Source organism: Pseudorasbora parva, chromosome 16, assembly GCF_024679245.1.
Source record: "Pseudorasbora parva isolate DD20220531a chromosome 16, ASM2467924v1, whole genome shotgun sequence".
NCBI lineage: Eukaryota > Metazoa > Chordata > Actinopteri > Cypriniformes > Gobionidae > Pseudorasbora > Pseudorasbora parva.
Window position 1 is genome coordinate 34379818 of NC_090187.1, and position 18616 is coordinate 34398433.

An 18616-nucleotide genomic window follows, 5' to 3' on the forward strand; every position below is an offset into this window, starting at 1 on the left:
GGTGATGCTCTAGACAGTGTTCTGCTGGGAAACCCTGGGTCCAGCCATTCATGTGGACATAAATTTGACACGTACCACCTTACCTAAACATTGTTGCATTCTGGGTACACCCCTTCATGACAATGGTATAGACTGGTGGCAGTGGCCTCTTTCAACAGGATGTTGCACCCTGCCACACTGCACACATTGTTCAGGTTTGAGGAGCATGATGAGTTCAAGGTGTTGTCCTGGCCTCAAATTCCTCAGAGCTCAATCTGAAGGAATGTGTGGGATGTACTAGACAGACAAGTCTAATATATTGCGGCTCCACCTTGGACATGAAGGATCTTTTGCAAACGCCTTGGTGTCAAACACCACAGGCGACCTTCAGGGGTTTTGTAGAGTCCATGCCTCGTCTGTGCTGTTTGGCAGGATCCAGAGGACCAACAAAATATTTGGCTAGTTATAATATTTTGGTCTATCTATGAAGTATGGAGGTTCCAATGGGGTCACCTCACTATCAGTACTCGATCCCTAAAGAATTTGGTCAGAAGAAAAAAATGAATATGATACAAAGACTGTTCAATGTATGAATAAACAAATGCCATTTTTATTTTTGGGGGAACTATTCCTTTAAATGAGTTTGTGAGAAACACACCCACTTTTTCCATTGAGCATCCATCTCTTCAGTGCTCTGGCTGTTGTCAGACATACACACACTTGAGTGGAATGCAAATGATTCCCCATCCACGGCATCCTTTCTGACCTCTACTGCATAGATGAAGATCACATAGTGTGTGAGCTGCTATAGCCTCAGGCTAATTAGCAAAATGGATGCAGGAGAGTGACTAAGATTCATTCAGCCTCTAAACATCTGAGGGATCTGTGCTTCCAGAGCCACTCAACACCTTGACCCTCTTCGCAACAGAATGCCCTTTAGTTTATAATTCTGATTCTTTCCTGGCCTTCTCTGTGTGAGTTTAATACATTTATATTCTGGCTCACTTCACTATGTCTATATTTATACCCCAGGTTTCTCTTGCCCCTTCAAACATCAAACTGTTGTATCCCATAAATCAGAAACACAGGTGTTGATCCGCACAGAGCTCAACATCATGTTACTCTTCTACTAAGCATCTGTGTGTGCACAGGTGGACTGCACTTCAAAGATGGGTATTGAGGTGGGCTCTGAGTCCATCCCCTCCACTTACTCTGACACCGGATTTCTAAAAGCCTTTCCTTCATGTAGTGATCACAGAGACAGGAACTTAAGAGGGCACATCCTACCCCTTTTCCTCTTGTGAGGGTGCCCTGGATCCATTTCTCACATTTACACCACAAAAAGGATTTAAATTAAAATTAAAATCCTTAAAATTGCTAGTGTTGAACCATTGATATTTGTTTAAGTCCTCACATGTGTAGTTTCTAAAAAAGTCAAAATGCTAAGTATTATATGAGATTGCTCCCATTTTAGTCAACAAATGTATCTACCCTTCAACTGCCTGATGCAGCATGATATTAACCCCTAGCGGTCAATGATCGCGCCGGCACGACAACCTCAATTTTTTTCTTATCAGTGCCAAAGAGACTCAAATAACTATATTTTTATCATTCGGGCCATACTGTTTTCTTGTTCTCTTGCATGCTACTAGTAAACACAGAGGCTGTTGAACAGCGGTCTTTCGAATCAGCTTTGACCGCGACTCTGGGAGACTTGAAGTTAAAGGACAACTCCGGGGAATTTTGAAGTTTATCTTGATCGTTATACCTTTGTGAGTACAGTCTATAGAAAAATGAACAAACCGGATTGGTGCTTGCAACACGGAGTTATACACGTAAAGGGTGTCTCTGTGCCTCTTAACAGACACAAAATGCAATTAAAATGTCTGTCCAACATGAACAGAGCCTTTACATGACAACAAGATGTGCTTAGCCACTTAGCCATTGTTTAAATTCATCTAAACAGTGTTTTAGACGGCTAGGTGTAGTCTCGCGCGGAAGTTAAACGCAGAGGTAGCCGGAAAAAAAGGCAAATAGTCCAGTTGGGAAGAGCGTCGTGTGTGTAAAGCACAAATATTTTATTACTGCACATCTTTCCTCAAGCCGTGTGTGCCCAAATGGAAGGATAAATGAAGTTATTGCCTCCACAGTGGTTGCACCCGTCTTTAATCACGGAATGGCATTTTTCTTCAACCGGTCCCGCTGTGTTGTGTCTGTGTAAGTTAGTCAAGTGTTCACTGCAAATTTTCGCATTCTGTTGCCACAATTCGGAAAGGCACAAATGCGAACTATTTCTTCTTCACTTGTACAAAGGTGGACTGGACAAACCAGTTCACCAAATCGGACTGAATCATTCTAAACGGTTCGCGTCTCAAATCAGCGCTGATCACACAAGTTACTTTAGTTGCTCACTTTCTGACATGAGTGACAGTCCCTCCGAATATAAATAAACTAATATCTTGAATTATATGTTGTAACTGCAACAGTTTACTGAACTGAGACGTGTTTTGCTGAGAGAACTGATGAACTCACGAGCAGCTGATAATGAGCATGCGTGTGTAACTGAACGTGCAGCGGTTCTTTGATCAGCAGTACAGAATTTAAAACTGTTTCTTTCGGACACGTTCGAAATGGAGAACCGATGAGCAGAGCTTCTTCATACATACGATGCTCTTCCCAACTGGACTATTTGCCTTTTTTCTGGCTACAACGGAGTTCCCACGGGACTTCAGCGCGAGACTACAGCTAGGCATCCAAAACAGCTGAATTTATACAATGGCTAAGTGGCTAAGCTTTTCTCTGAGAAAAGAACAAAGAACGGCACTGAAGTCATTCTTAAAAAGGGAAGATGTGTTCAGAGTTTTGCCGACCGGATACAGTGAATGTTTTATCTATCAACGAGCTCCGCTTCACTTTGCTCTGGTTGGTTGTAGCGCTATCCTATCACGTGCAGAAGGAGTTTGAAAGACAACCGTTTATCCCGCCCCTCAGATTGAGCTGTCAATGGTGAGTTTCCAGACCAAACATCTTGATGTGGGTCTGGCTTGTCAGGCTAGTGTTGAGGTGCAGTAACATTAAATTAGGTATACCACGGCTATGAGAGATAGATGCATTTTAAATTATTTTCTCAGTATTTTAAGCAGGAATTTCTCTCTTTTTTTTCTTTTTTTCTTTTTGCCACCCCAAAAAAATCCCTGGGTCTTATCTGGCCACACCTGAAAAAAAAAGTTCTGGCTATGCAACTTTTTACTGGGATGGCAAAATTATTCAGACAGTTTCACTAACCTTTTTTGTGATTTGTTCATGACTCTAGCAGACCAAAATCACCAGACCCAATTTGCTTGCTGAAATATTGCCTTGGAAATGTAATATTGTAACAAAATTATTGCTTTACTTTAATTATTACTTTAATAAAAAATGTAAATGGGGGAACTACCAGTGTTATAAGTAAGCGCTGAATCACAGTAATGAAGAGAGCACTTAGAAAAAACTGTAAAGCGTGAAGAGCGGAAAATGGGTGTTCGGATGCAGCAACATAGGGCAGTGTATTTACATTACTTTATCATGCACATACACATGTAAGAATAGTTGAGATGGGCTCTCAAACAGGACAGGGGGACCCCTGCAGATGAAGGTGGGCGTTACATCCGCCCAGTGAGTCATCAGTGCTAAATTTACCAAAATCACTCACACATACTCAGACGCCAACACACACTCATAATTATTATCATTGTCTTTATCATTATCACCATCACAGGTTGCTACAGGAATGAACCACTATCCACCTTCCCACATGGTCTGATACATGGGAAGATGAGAGGTCAGACACATCTATCACATCTTTCAGACACATCTATCTTACAACCTCCTCCAAGTCAATGTTAGACTCCAGTTTAGATGACTTCCATTACTTCACTTCTGTTTTTGTTTTTCTTCTATTGTTTAACTCAATAATTACTTCATGAGAGGTCTAACATTTAGGTGATCTGATTCAGAATTTAACAAGAATATATATTCAATAAAGTACATATCGTTGCTTAAAATTCCATTCAATCTACGACATTTCTAAGTACTAAAAGCACTAAAACCCTTGGTTAAATGATGACTTAAAAGAGTTGTGTGAGAGAATGCATAGAAACTGTTTTGAATCCTAAAAGATATTGCATTCAAATTGTACTGAATGCCATAAAATCATTATTTTTTTCAAATATAGACATATACTAAAATGACGTCTGCCTAAAAATAATAATCCATAATATAAAGCTTCTCAAAGTGCTAAAATTACAAAATAAACAATATACAATAGATGAATGTAAAGAGAGAGAAAACAAATCATCAAACATCAACAAGCTAATGCTGTTTTTTGTTTTTTTTGTTTTTTTAAGTATGTCTTAAGTTGAATTTATTGAACATGTTCATGAGTAAAGGTCCCAAAACTGACCCATGAGAAGCCTAGAACAGAGCTAATCTCAGACTAACCTAAAATAGGATCTAATGTCATCCTATTCTTAATCCGTAGGGTTAAATATGGAGTTGGTCCACCCTTTGCAGCTATAACAGCTCCTGGGTAGGCTTTCCACAAGGTTTAGGAGTTTGTGTTTATGGGTATTTTCGACTATTCTCCTAGAAGTGCATTTGTGAGGTCAGGCAATGATGTTGGGGTAGAAGGCCTGGCTTGCAATCTCCGCTCTTATTCATCCCAAAGGTGTTCTTTCGGGTTGAGGTCAGGACTCTGGGCAGGCCAGTCAAGTTCCTCCACACCAAACTTCTTCATCCGTGTCTTTATGGACCTCCCTTTGCGCACTGGCATAGTCATGTTGGAACAGACCATCCCCAAACTGTTCCCACAAAGTTGAGAGAGCATGAAATTTTCTGAAATGTTTTGGTATGTTGAAGCATTAAGAGTTCCTTTCACTGGAACAAAAGCGCCAAGCCCAACCCCTGAAAAACAACTCCAAACCATAACCCCCCTCCACCAAACTTTATACATGGCACAATGCAGTCAGGCAAGTACAGTTCTCCTGGCAATCGGCAAACCCAGACTCATCCATCGGATTGCCAGACAGAAAAGCATGATTCGTCACTACAGAGAGCACGTCTCTGCTCTAGTGTCCAGTGGTGGTGTGCTTTACACCACTGCATTCAAAGCTTTGCATTGCACTTGGTGATGTAAAGCTTGGATGCAGCTGCTTGGCCACGAAAACCATTCCATGAAGCTCTCTATGCATGTACTTTAGCTAATCTGAAGGCCACACGAAGTTTGGATGTCTGTAGCTATTGACTCTGCAGAAAGTTGGTGACTTCTGCGCACTGTGGCATGGCATGTGCTGACCCTGCTCTATGATTTTACAGCCCACCCCTTCGTGGCTGAGTTTCTGTTGTTCCCAATTGCTTACATTTTTTTGTAATACTATTAACAGTTGACTGTGGAATATTTAGTAGTGAGGAAATTTCACAAATGGGCTTGCACAGTTAAAAACCTATCATGGTACCAAGCTTAAATTCACTGAGCACCTGAGAGTGACAAATGTTTCTTTCACAAAGGTTTGTAGAAGATTTTATACACCCATGGCCATAGAAGTGATTGAAACACTTGAATGAATCACTTGAGTGATTTGGAGGGATGTCCCAATACTTTTTCCATTTAAAAATGCCATTTTGTTGATTGCTGAATCTGTTGATAGAAAGACATAGAACAAGACCATGATCAATATTAATATACACCCAAACAGTTTTTATATACGATAATGTTATCCTAGATGTTTTATTGTTTAAATATACGTTTTTCTGCATAGATTTTCACTTAAAGTCTTGCTCATAAATAGCGAGAATGATACCACTGAGTCACTGTTTGCTCCCTCACCTGCTTCCCCTGGTCATCCAGAGCACTTCTGCTCTTTAGACCTGCTGACACAGGTTATTAATGTGGCTCATTTAGCTTAACCCTCCCTCCTTCCCCAGTCAAACACACACTCAAATGAGCCTTTGCAGCAATCAAACACCCCATCCAGACGCTCATTAGAGAATCAAACTCACTCACACAGCCATACACATATTATTAAGCCATCTGCAAGTGAGTGATTTTTAGGGACTAAATCCATTTCCAAACTCACAAATAGTTCACATATTTGTAATCAAATGCAGATGCACTCTGGCACAAAGACTGTATGGGGGTCTCCATCCTGGAGTTGGCTGGCAGAGGCTGCAGCGCTCCACCCCTCTTTGCGCCTCTGGTTGCTGCAACAGTCGCTCCATCTGTTCTGCCTTAAGCTCTAGGCACCTCTCATTCCCCACCACACATATCCGCGCCTACTGCTGCTAAACTAGCTTATACATGCCCCACATAAGCAATTTTTTGTCTGTTTTAGGTTTGAAATTAGTTGCCAATTAACTATTAAGTAAAAAATAGGCTGAAATCTATGTAAACACGCAGCATACTGCACATACACATTCCCAGACGTCTCTCTGCATGTGGCTTTGTTTGTTTACCTCATCCCGAACTGCAATGCTTCTGCGCAGCGAGAGCAAAGTCTCACCCTAGTCCTCTCCAGATTGCAGCTCCCCCCTCAACCCCCTACCATTTCAGCAACTGCTCCAAGCTAAGCTGAGTCACTCCCTAACGTCGTACCCTCTTCCGGCCGATCGGCTCTCTGGGAGAACAGAGCGGAGAGCGGCGGCAGTAATTAAGCCGTGCGGCGGGGGGGCTGGGTTTGGATGGGGTGAAGTGCTGAGTTTTCGGGGGAGAGAGAAGGCCACTCCTGTAGGGCAGATCCGCGATGCCATCTGTTGATCAGTCTCTCGAAGGGAACAGGGCGGCTGGGTCTGACGGAGCTGAACCCGGCACACCTGCAGAGAGATTCTCACACACCTAGACACGCCGAGACCGCTGCGCTGGGCTGCCATGGCTGCGTCTGCTGTTACAGAGCCTGAGAGTCTGTTAATGCTTCAAAGATCACAAAGCATTTGAAGCGCCACATTAAACAATAGGTGGTGCAGCATACGGGTCCTTTTAAACCATTTGTGTGTAATGTTAAATTTGCATAGCAGCAATGTAGATATTTAAAGGGTTAGTTCACCCAAAAAATGTAATTCTGTCATTAATTACTTACCCTCATGTCGTTCTACACCCATAAGACCTCCGTTCATCTTCTGAACACAAATGGAGATTTTTTTGTTGAAATGTCTCAGAAAGGCTTTCATTGACACCAATGTCATTTCCTCTCTCAAGACCCATAAAAGGCACCAAAGACGTTGTTACAAAGTCCATCCTGCTACAGTGGCTCTAGAATAATTTGATGAAGCGACGGGAATAGTTTTTGTGCGCAAAAAACTAAATAACGACTTATATAGTGATGGGCCGATTTCAAATTTTTTTTCGAACCATTATGAATCAGCGTATCGATTCATGATTCGGATCAGGTGTCAAACGGCCAAACTGCTGAAATCACGTGACTTTGGCGATCCGAATAATTAATCGATACACTGATTCATAATGGTTTGAAAATTTGTTTTAAAATCGGCCCATCACTATATAAGTCGTTATTTTGTGGTTGTTGTTTTTTGCACACAAAAACTATTCCCGTCGCTTCATAAAATGATTATAGAGCCACTGTAGTGAGATGGACTTTGTAACGACGTCTTCAGTGCCTTTTATGGGTCTTGAGAGAAGAAATGACATTGGTGTCAATGAAGGCCATTCTGAGCCATAGGATTTCAACAAAAATATCTTCATTTGTGTTCTGAAGATGAACGGAGGTCTTACAGGTGTCGAAAGACATTAGGGTAAGTAATTAATGACAGAATTTTCATTTTTGGGTGAACTAACCTTTTAAGTACTCTCCTGAAAAGTTTTTATTTTATTTATTTTTTTTACTTTTTATTATAATTATATTTTATACATAATTATAATAATTAGACAAAATTACAACATACCCCAATTTAAGATCACTCATAGACATTAAATTATTTTTGGCAGATGAGTCATTTTTTAGATATACAGTACATTAAGCTTTAAACTATTTTTTAGAAGTCAGTATATTGTTGTATTTTCCTTTTTCCCCAAATATTGAACATTAGCCTAGTGAATCATTTTATAATGGTTAGTTTTTTTTTTCTTTTAAAAATCTTTTCATTTCTATATTTTATTTTGTTTATATGTAATTTATATGGAAGTATATCATTTTTATATAATGTAATAATATTGTTTTTATTTATATTTTTAAACTATAGAACAATTCACCCATATATAAAGATCAGTGCAGAAGTACTAGCGAATATGCACGCCCGTTACACTCAAATGTGTGTTTTTGATTCTGCTATTGGCCGTCCCTCTGGTGTTGTGTGTTGTGTGTTGTGCGATGATGGGCTCTGAGTAATACTCTGGTGTCTGTCAGCATGCATTAGTGACATTTGTTAACGTCATGCCCTACTTCCACTGCAACGCAAAGCTGTAGAGGTGCACATTTCACTGGAGAAAAGCCTGCCTACTTAACGATGATCACCGTTAATGAGCACCACCAACAACATCAGTTATGCTCAAATTTCAGAGCGTCGTAAAGCTGCAAAGCCACAGGGACTGTTAAATACAGTATGTTGAGCAAAGTCGTTAATGATGGGATGTTCAAGCATCGTTTCGAGCTATAAAAAGTTGATAAACAATGCTTGATGTTGTTCAGGTTTTAAAATCATTTTATTTGTACTTATATTTAAGTCCAGTTATATATCTCAGCCAACTGGGTGTTAGGCGAACGAGTCCAGTATATATATAATTGTATCTTTTCACAGACAGAATATAGATTCTGCTTTCTGTTGTCAGGCCGCCAAAAAGAGTACTTGACGGGGAGTTATTACTAAAGAACTGTTTTTTTCTCTCTTTTTCTTCCTCTTGCTTCAGTCCTGTCTGGTGCTTAGACACACACATACACACACCGGGGTGGCAGGTGTGAGAGGCTGGGTTTGATGTCACATCAGGGGCCAGTCCCTTCCCTATTAGGCTGAGCAGACCACCTGTCTGGCTCTTGGATGAAGAGCTGTGCTTCAGGCCCGCCGGACTCATTAAGGCCCCGCGAGCAATTACTGCATCCTCCTGCCGAGAAATCGACCCTATGCCCCACCATAGCTCAGCTGAAATCCCTCAATCCTCTCCTCACCACCTCACCGTCTTGTGTTTTACCAATTCACAAAAATACTACTTAAACGACCCAACTTTACAACCCACCTTCACATGTTATTCATAGATCTCATCCGGTAACTCCTCCGCGGTCAGGATGACACACTGCCCTGTCTCTCAAACACGCTGTTGATTTGTGGAAATCTGGACTAATGTTACCAGTCAAGACAAGTTTACAAGGTATTGAGAACCTTTTACCATCTCTATTTCTTTGAGCTTTGCTTTTAAGGGCTTTTTTGTGCTGAACATTTGGGCTATATTGATATTTACCAAATCATGTTGCTTCACCACAAATGAAGAGAGCATGCAAAACTACTCTGCCATCATTAGCTACAAATTCCACGGTGCAAGTGCTATTATTAACCCTAACTCTGGAGACAACAGAGCTGCCAGAAATTGATGTTCCTGTAGGGAAATTATCAGTGGGCCCACATCATTTATAAATGACACAAAGCAGACAGTTCTATATTTTATAACACACGATTGCTTTTCACATCTAAGAGGACGACAAACAAAAGCAGTATTATTTTATTTATTGTTTTATTTTTATTTTTTAAGGTTTTTAAAATAATTCCACGTTTTGAATACTTTTACATTTTAATGTGCATCACATAAATGACAGCAACATGCCAATTCATATTACCAACATGTTAAATCATGTTAAAGCATGCTGGCAACATCTTAAATAATGTTAGCAGCATGTTAATTCATGTCAAAACATGTTAACAACATATTAAATCATGTTAATTACGTTCTGATTTATGTTAGAAACATGTTAATTAATGCTAACATGTTAAAACATGCTACCATCATGTTATCAACATATTATTTATGTTAAAACATGTTAGATGAATGTTAAATCATGCAAAGAACTTGCTACAGCATGTTAGTAAAGTGTTAAATCATGCTAGCAATATGTTAATTAATTCATGTTAACAACATGCTATTTCATGCTAGCAACATGTTAATTCATGACAACAACATGTTAAATACATAGACCGTAAAAAAATATGGACGACTCGACATCATCCGTTTCCGCTTGGCAGATTTGAAGCTTTTAGGCGGCCTGCACGGGCGCGGACATCTTGGGACCGAGTCTGCGCAGTAGCGATTTCGGGACCAGAGTTTCGCAGTAGAGCGCAGGAAGTAGAACAGGAAGTACAGCTGCGATATAAAAAGCCCGCCCACACTCTCGCAGATGCAGAACAATTAATTATTTTGGTGTGAAATAAACAGTTATGGAAATGTAGAAATTAAAGCTAAAGCTCCAATCTGCTCCCAAAAATTCCGAAAAAAGTCTGTTAGTGCCTCAGTGACAACTTCACTCAGAGAAGCCGTCAGTCTCAGCTGTCAATCATGACGTCACACCCCCCGTTTTTATAGCATTAAATAACTAACTAAAACTAAACTTATTTTAAAAACGAACACTTGAAATGAAATCATCGTGACGATAACTGCCTTCAGTGACATAAACTAACTTTGGGGAAAAAATAATCAAAGTGTAATTTTATTATTTAGTTTGCCTCGCGTCCATTAGAAAACACAGAGGGGCGGCTATACTGGGACTGGTCACCGGGGGGCGATCGAGGTACGAAAGCTTCAGTATCTGAGAGGGAGACTGCCGGCTTGGTTAAAACAGGTAGGCAGCATGTGAAATCATGTTAACAACATGCTAATTCACACTAAATTTATTTTCCTGATTTTATTGCCTTCAAGACATTCAAACTGCTTCCAACGTAAAAACCGTCAAATCAGGAAGGTGCATTTCAGTGGTCAGTAGAGCATTAGAACAGGTTTTGATTAAAGAATATTTTAGTGCTACTTTAAAAAGAACTTGAAATTCTTCAGCAGCTGCAGTTGCTGTGTGGGGGAATAACAATATGGATGCTGTCCTACAGGTGACCCGCTGTGAGCAAGGGGGTGGGGATCTGTTAAACCGTTTTTTTTATTTATTTTTATTCAGTATTGAATCGCAGCCATAGCAGAACTACTAAAAGACTGTCACAACAGCTCAGTGCATATAGGGGAGAGGGATGAGGGATCACTGACATTTATTTTCAATATTCTTCAGCAAACACAAAGAGTGTTTGTGTGTGTGAGAAAGAGATAGAGGGGGCCAAAGAGATTGGTGAGGTGTGTGTTTGAGAATGTGTAAATGGGGGCGTGGTTTTACTAGAACAACAATTTCTCTTTCAAGGGAGCTGCGTCAGCACAAAATGCTTTTGCACTTTGTCAGAGGTCATATTATGTAGATGCACAAAAACACACGCGCAGTTGTCTGAACATCTGTTTGGGTTAAGTGGAAGCCTCTAACAGACTGGCTTCCCTGCAGCTTGAAAGTCTCCTAAGCCATTTTTCCTATTATGCCACGTACAAGCAAACACGGTCCTACATAGTCAGGTATTTGCCCTTGGCATTCAGACTTACCACACTACTTCTTTATTAAGCAGATTGGACTGAACTATGTCTGCCTGGCTGCTTCATACACCTGGCTGCTTCATACACCTGTCACATTCCCATTCTTTCGTTGTTCCATTGGCTGTAAACTGTTAAATATTGTACACGTAATCAATAACTTCTTTACTAATCTGTCCCCTTAAAATTTGCAACATACTCTGCAAGAACAAAGAAATTTGTTCGTTTTCTTCAGGTGGGTAGGACAAGAGCAAAGTTCTTTCTGGCCAGTCCATTTCGTACTTCGCGAGAAAAGCAGGTGCCGAACATTTCACCGCATTAACCCCGCCCCTTTAAATTCCGGACCAATTACACAATAGTTCTTGGACACCCTCGAGAAAAACGTTCTGCTCAGACAATGTGTCGAGAATAAGATGCGAGAACTCCCAAACCAGGACTGCGAGAACAAAATGATGTCATGTTGTTCTCGCAGCCCTGGGAGCGAGAACTTTTTTCTCTGTTCTTGCGGAGTATGTTTCAGCCTTAAGGCTTAAGGTGATGATCCAATGTTGAAACTGACTGTTTGATTGTTTGATTAACAGATGCATGAACTGACTGATTTCCCTCAGTGAATGTGTCTATGATCACCAGTTTCAGAGCATGCCCTCCTCACCAAGATCCCCTGTTCCCATAGAAACAGAGAGCAGCTGGACTGTCAGACCAGGTGTGTTTGATTGACGGGGTCACACTAAGCTGTCCCAGGAGTGAACCGGAGGTAGAACCCCACAGTCTTTTGTTCGGTGTGATTTTTAGCTGATGTTCAGTTGTGTGTCATGTACCTTCATTAAGGATGCACAGTTACTCTAAACTAGCCTGACGTCCTTATACTCATTCTAATCAGAATATGAGTCTGATACTTTTCCATTGGGCTGTAAATATGGGGTGTTTCAACTAAATCCAGGTAAGAAAATGCCTGTGCAATCAATTAGATAGACCTACAACCAATAAGAGCAACGGAGTAAGTGGCATATGTTGACTTGAGCGTCACATAGTTGTCAAAAGCACTCAACTGCACATAGCTGGAAGAAGTAGAAGAGGAAGATGAGTGAAAACGATCTTTGCTGGTGTAAAAATAATTTCAGGATACATAGAGTACTTAGCAACACGATCATCATTTTTGAGAGAAATAGTAAAGGGGAATGCATATACGAACAAGTTCTCCATTTAGGATTAGAATGAATTCAACCCAAGCGCGCTCTGGTGACATTGATGATTACATTACTGTTGATCATCTGTCCATCATCGTATAAAGCCCGGCCTGAAAATTTGATTGGTCCAAACTGCTCTGGTTCGAGCATAGTTGATCCACAATGGATCAAGTCCAGACCGAACTTCCCGACCTTAAATGTTGTGGACGGGGCTAAGTTCGGCTGGCATCCGCGCCAACTCTAAATGCCACTGGCTAGGGAACAGCAGTTGACTTCATGATCGACATTGATGTTTCAAGTGAATATGCTCACCTTTGAATATGTCAATATATTTTATTGCAAACATTGTTTTGTCACAATGCACTAAGACTGATCCGTGGGGGGTTGAAGTTACATTAACAAATTAAGTTTGATTAACTTAATGAATTTATGTGGGACCGATGTACACAATTCAATCCTGTAAATCCAACACTGTGGATGCTCACTGTTTATTTACTATCATGAGAATAATATAGAAAAATACTTGCAACATTATAAAAATATGCTGAAAGTGGTGGAATGGTCAACTGCTCATAGCAGTGTTTGCTTAATTCTTAAACAAAAATATATAAATAGCCTAAGGTAACATATTTTGCCCTATCACTATTGCCCTTATTTCTACATCATATCACTTTTCTTTTGTTTTTCTTTTTTTATCTGAATACATTTATTTTAAAGGGGTGGTTGATCAGCTTTTTTTAAAGGCTTGATTGTGTTTATGGGGTGCACTGTAACATGGGTTCATGCTTCATTAAAAAAAACCACATAATTTTTCACATATTTTACCTTTTATTCTACACAGCTGTGTCCTTTCTAGTAAAAATACACTGAAAAAAGATTTTCATTCAACCAATTAAAAAAATTTAGGGTAATGGTTCACATCTATATTTTATATCTTGAGCCAATGAAAAATAAATTACTTGCCCTAAACAATATTTTCTATGTCTTTAAAAGCTAATTTATATAATTTGGCACAAAGTATAATTTTCTTGTTGAAGAAAGTTAATTAATTTAAATTAGATTTTTGATCTAAACAAAAATATATAGATTTAATTAAACAGTTGTTTTCTCATTTAAGAAATATGTATTAGAAATTATTTGCTTTATCCAATCAAATAGATATAGATTTAATTAAACAAATATTTCTCATTTGAGTTAATAGAATATATTTAAACAAATAAAAATAAATTTAAACAAATAAAAATATAGTTTTAATCAAACATTTTTTCCCGTTATTCTTATTAAAATGAATCAAAAACACATCAATAATTTAAGGCATCTATATTTATTAACTTTTACTTTCACATCCACAAAAGTATTTAAGGGTCAGATTTGTAGGCAAACATTGCCCTAAGAAAACAGCCTTAAATTGAGAACAATGCAGTGAATTAGGGAAATGCAAGCTGTATAAAGCATCTCACTATCTCAATTCTCATTGTATTTTAGGCTACAAATGTTATCCAACTGTAAAAACAAATATTGTTAAAGTCAGGAATTAAAAAGTCCCGTCTCGTAAACAAGCAGCTTTTAGAATGCTGCAGAACGTAGTACTGCAACTTGCAGGTTTAAACTGGGAGCCCCTCATTAAGCTCAATTGTAGAGCTGGTCATAGAGCCTCCTCACTTTGTTGGACATGCCTTTTGGGTCTAGCTCCATGATGACTTTCTGGATATATTCAAATGTCAGTTTCAAACTCTTGGGATACTCTAGATTGAGAGAATAAAGGAGGCCCAGGAGAATGGAAACAGCATTTGCGACTGATGCCAACTTGCTCAGAACCTCTTGTCCCTCGAGTATGATGCCAATGTCTTTGGGTACAGCTTGTGCATCTCTGATGACGAAGATGGCCATGGTTTCCTGTTGGAGAATTTGTTCAGCCCCTTCCTTCTCCGAAACCTGGAAAATAATATAGGGGGGTGGTTATATTCTTTATAACTGGACTAGAGTCAAAATAATCAGACACAAACATATGTATTTGGTTCTAAAACCCTGCGGCTCATGACGAAACGATGTCTTAAGACACGAAATGATTGGTTTGTGTGAGAAACTGAACAGCATTTATATATTTTTTACCTCAAAAACAACACTATGTACTCCATCGTTCACATTGTTCACCGAGGTCAAATGTACACGATATGGCGTAGAAATACGGGCGAGACTTCTGCCGCTTGTATCCCATTGAGATAAACCATATTGTGTATTTTGACCTCACCCAGTGGAAGAGATGGCACACTCACGGCTGTTGGACATGGTGTTGTATTTGAGGTATTATGAGTTGCACGGTTTATTATGAAGTTGTTGGTGCATGTTTTTATTTTTTACTCTCATAGAATTACACCCCATTAACATGCATTAAACGAATGACACACTGAAACAGTTGGAGTTAAAAAAAAATGTAATTTATGTTCTACTGAAGAAACAAAGTCACCAATATCTCTGATGCCCTGGGGGTAAGCAGATAAACACCAAATTTTAATTTTTGATGACCTATCCCTTTAATAAACACTATCTTAAAACAAACATTGCAGATTTGGTTTATGCTCAAACAGCAACATTACACAACTAAATAAAAATAAAAAAGTAAAATCATACATCAACCACCCCTTTAACAGTCACAAAAATTTACCAGCACATGGGACTTGCAAAAGGAATTGCTTTTTCTATACGAAATTAGCGTTCAGACTGTTTTCAGACATACATCTGAACAGTCTGACAGCTAACTTTAAAGTGGACAGCCTTAGCTACCATTTTTACATTTCGAAAGTAACCTTGCCTTACCAGGAAATCTTTGATGAGGTCCTCCACTGCTTCTCCCATGTTAAGGACGAGACATTTAAGTACAATCTCCCTCTTTGTAGCAGTGTCAGTATCCTGCAAAGATAGTAAAGATGTATATAACTGGTTCAGTCGACCCATTCATTGTGTGCGTGTGTTCAGGGTTTAACATAAATGCTTGTCTGGGGCAACTGGATTTCTTTAAGGGCAAGTGAAAGAATTTAACTTGCCGGACCGGACAAGCTGATAAATAGGTCAATAACAAAAAATAACTAGGGAATCACCAAAATATAAGAATGATTCTGAATTTATTTTAAGGGGCAATTGATAGTGGATAATAATAATAAAAATGTAATTTGATTTTCTAACAACCCTATAGTGTCTTATTCTAGTTTTTATATTTTAATTATAAATTTAAACATAGAAAAATCTTATTTAATAAGATTAGGGAAAATGCCCTTTATAAAAAGGTGGAAATATCACAAATATGCAGATTTAAAAATGTCCAAGCTGATTGCTTCAGAACACAAAATAAATATTATTTTTTTCCAGACAAGCACATATTTTACCCTGACAAGTGAATGACATATTTACATGTCCGAAGTATTTATACCCTTGTGTGTGTGTGTGTGTGTGTAATATATGTATATGTATATAACGTTATGTATATGTATTTTGTGTAAATATAATTACGCCATATTCACACCAGTGTTCTATCAGCTGTAACATTAAACTATATTTAGTTTCAGTAAAAAAAGTGCAAGGAATATTTAACGTTAATACTCCGTCTCACCTTAAAGTAGAGTAAGGAGCAAGATCGCAAATTATTCGAAATTGATCGCCATCAGACATGTGGTCTGGTCTCCAGCGCCATTACTAACGTTAACGTTATGTAGGCAAGCGCCGTACAAAATGTCTACATGAACAGACAACGTTAAAACATCAAGAATTTATTTTTATAATCATTCCAAAGTATTTTACGAAGCTTAAAAAAATATTAATGAGTGACTGGAGAGTCGTTCAACAGAGTGAAAAATGGCGCTGTCAAAAGATATATTCAATTCAACGCTTAAACGTTCACGTTTACCATGGTAAAATTTGATGATTTTCTTACTTATGTTCCCTTTAGCAATCGGTCAGGCAATGATTAACGTCGACATGGTAAATTATGTTAACTATAGTTAATGTAAACTGAGGAGCTATAGGCCCTATCGTTAACGTTACCTGACACCAAGTTAACAATTTAACTAAGAGAAAAGTCAGTAACGTTAGAGCTGCTACATAATATCTGGCATACAATTAACAAACTACTAAATACAGCATCACATAATAAATGGTTGTTTAACTTACCAGAGTTTATCCACGAAGAAACTTGGTTTTCTCTGGTGAAGGTCTGCAGGAAAGTGAAGTGCTCTGCGATCGTAGATTTGAACAGCGCGGCCGGATAACTGGTCGAGATCTGTGTTTAATGCGCATGCGCGGGCCTGAGTGTAACCTTAAAACTTTACATTCGTCAAAACAAATATTTCTTAGTTGAACTCTTAATGAAAAGTATTTAGGTTTAGCAAAGTTTTGAACTAAAAAAAATTTACTTGAAAAATAAAACAAATAATAGTGAATTGAATTGAAAGATAAATTATTAATTGGATGAAGTACTGCTTGAAAACCTTTTTTCAGTGTAGCCGGATAGCGTCCTGGTTCTATGAAGCCCCCCTCAGAAATACACAATGGGCTCAAATTAGTAAGCTGGCCCAGACTTGTGATTCGCTAACCGCCTAGTGCACGTTGTCTGGAAACGTCGCGGTAGCGCCCTTACCATTACGGTTAATTGCATATGCAGGTGTATTGTAAAAATCAATGGCGTCAGCAACAACATTGCCTTATCATTTTGAGCCCGAATCTGACCCAGAGAATATTAGTGAATAGGATCGAGCAGAACCTGTGCACGTTTCAAAATGATGTTTTTTTAAATATTTGTAGTCGTCTCATACTTTGTAGAAACACTCATATTTTAAATGCTATTAATGTTAGATTTTGATATACTGTATGGTTTAAGCCTCATTAAAGCTTTAGTACACAAGAATAAATGATTGCTTTTGTGCTTTTTTTTTGCTTATAATCGTTCTAACAAATGATACTACAGTTCTCGAAGGGATTATTTAATTACAGACTGTAATCGCTACTGACTGTATAGCACTGTTAGTTTTGTCTTTATACAAACAATAGCCAAATATCTGTTGAGAACGAAGTGCCAGAACGATGACACCATTAAGAAGACTAATCATGGATTTATTACAGTGGCCATTTCAACACATAACCATGTTTAGCGTGCCTGCATTTACACTGATCACTTAAATGCCAATAAACACCATTATAAGTTTGCTAGTGGGGTTAAAAAGAAGTTTGTAGGTGTTTGTTGGATACATTTTAATTAGCAATTAGGTAACTGGCTAGCGGAGCCAAACAGCATTTACCTTTGTTTACGTCCTTGCTACAGCATAAAAATAAGGATAGAAGCTATTAATGGAAAACACATCAACAAAGAGCAATATATATACTTACAGGTTGTGGCCCATAAACAACAGCTTCTGCTTTCAAAGTGGGAACTGCTGTCCTCCATAAAATGTGCAGCACAAGAGCTATATTTGGATTATGATTAGAAAGGTTCAGCATTTCGACAACATGGCAACAACACTACATAACTCTTCCTCCTCTCAACATGGCCTTTGTTATGTGTTCCCAGAGGCAAGGTTTATGTAAATGTTAGGGTTAGTGATGTCACTAACCCATGAGAAGCGTGTTGAAGTGACTACCGGCCGTTTGTTTTAGTCCTTAAAGGTTTAGTTCACCCAAAAATGAAAATTGTCAATAATTACTTACCAGAGGTGGGACAAAGTCATTGTTATGCAAGTCACAAGTAAGTCTCAAGTCTTTGCCCTCGAGTCCCGAGTCAAGTCGAGTCAAAGATGAGGCAAGTCTCGAGTCGAGTCAGAAGTCAAAGCCAACAAGTCTCAAGTCGAGTCCAAAGTCCTACCATTTTAGTTTCGAGTCA

General features: G+C 38.8%; 1 long non-coding RNA gene across 2 annotated transcripts in view; it reads left to right on the plus strand.

The window, feature by feature from the left end:
• LOC137043488 (uncharacterized) overlaps positions 1-18616 on the plus strand; it is a 160005-nt gene that overhangs the window by 106623 nt on the left and 34766 nt on the right. The window lies entirely within an intron of this gene.